This window comes from Cynara cardunculus (genome assembly GCF_001531365.2).
Source record: "Cynara cardunculus var. scolymus isolate 2C chromosome LG 14, CcrdV1, whole genome shotgun sequence".
In the NCBI taxonomy this organism is placed as follows: domain Eukaryota; kingdom Viridiplantae; phylum Streptophyta; class Magnoliopsida; order Asterales; family Asteraceae; genus Cynara; species Cynara cardunculus.
This window is the reverse complement of record NC_037541.1, coordinates 12,432,041-12,433,544: the sequence shown is the minus strand read 5'-3', so window position 1 is coordinate 12,433,544 and position 1,504 is coordinate 12,432,041.

Below are 1,504 nucleotides of genomic sequence, written 5' to 3'. Positions count from 1 at the left end.
AACCTTCACAGTGTTTTTGCTGTGAAGGTAACCTTCATAGTGTTTTTGTTGTGAAGGTAACCTTCACAGTGTTTTTGCTGTGAAGGTAACCTTCACAATGTTTTTGCTGTGAAGGTTCGACTTTTTTAAACATTCACAGTGTTTTTGCTGTGAAGTTTCAAGTGTAAAAATGTGGTCTCACGGGTCTCACGAAAACAGTCTGGTCTCACGTGAACCCAACCCTATATTGGCCTAATCAAATGAGAACTGATTAGTTTGTGGTAACTGTGAGAACCAATGTGAGCCACTCATTTAAATAATTAATATTATATCCTAAAAGAACATAAAGGGTAAATTGGTAATGTTTATAATTTTAAAAGCCTACTCTTCTCCTTCATTATGAAACAGCCGTCCTCCAGCATAGGCATGCTTCTCTTCCTTTCTTTCCCCCTTCTCACGCACAACAACCACCACACCATCATTCATCATCACATAGAAAATCAATCAAACCAGGTACCAGAGTTTTTATATAAATGGGAGAACGATCATCATTGACGATGCATTGAATAAGAGGTTGAAGATCCTTGTAAGTGACCATTGGAATCTTCGACTTGAAAGTTTCTCGATCGATGGCTCCGTCGAGATTGTAAAGCTTGAGATACTCAGTTTTATCGTTCCGGCTTAGTATCGCCGCCAAAACATTCGTCTGAACGGTGTCAGCGCTGCTCGTCATCTTCTCGATGAACTCAAGCGCCTTCGCATCTTTTTCGAACGCCGGCAAATCCACAAAAGATCTCCGATCATCAGTCGCCATGATGATGATGGTAGATTAGCACAGGTGTCGCCGGAGATGTAAACCAGATCTCGTCGGAGATGTAACTCCGAAGATGTGCCACTCATTTTCTGTGGTACACAGTGGTACCCCAATGGTATCACAGTATATCACAATGGGTATCACATTGTGTATCTTTGTGATTACTTGGTACCTGCCGGATTTTTGTTCACCGGAGGCCGGAGATTGGAGGTTGGAGAGATGAGAGAGGAGAGAGGAGTTTTTTAAAAATACCTAAAATGCCCTCTAATTATAATTTTAACTCAAACTACCATAATTATTAATTTTCTAATTTATTCGTTAATTTGTGGTTGAGATTGGTTCTCACAGTTACCACAAACTAATCAGTTCTCCCTTGAATGAGCCCCTATATATATATGTATATATATATATATATATGTATATATATATAGGGGGAGAGTGAGAGATGAGCGATCAAATGAAAACCCTTCTAATTTATAAAAATCGTAAAAAACTACTCTCATCCGTCGATTTCATTGTTTAATCTTATGAAATTTTTTCATAAAATTATTTAATTTTGTGAAATTGTTTCATATAATACTTTTTTTATTAAGTTGTTTCATATATGGTTATGAAATTGTTTCATATACTACTTAATGAAATTTTAATGAAACTGTTTCATGTATTTCTCTAAAATTAAAATAATAAAGATGATAATATCCATGGTTAACA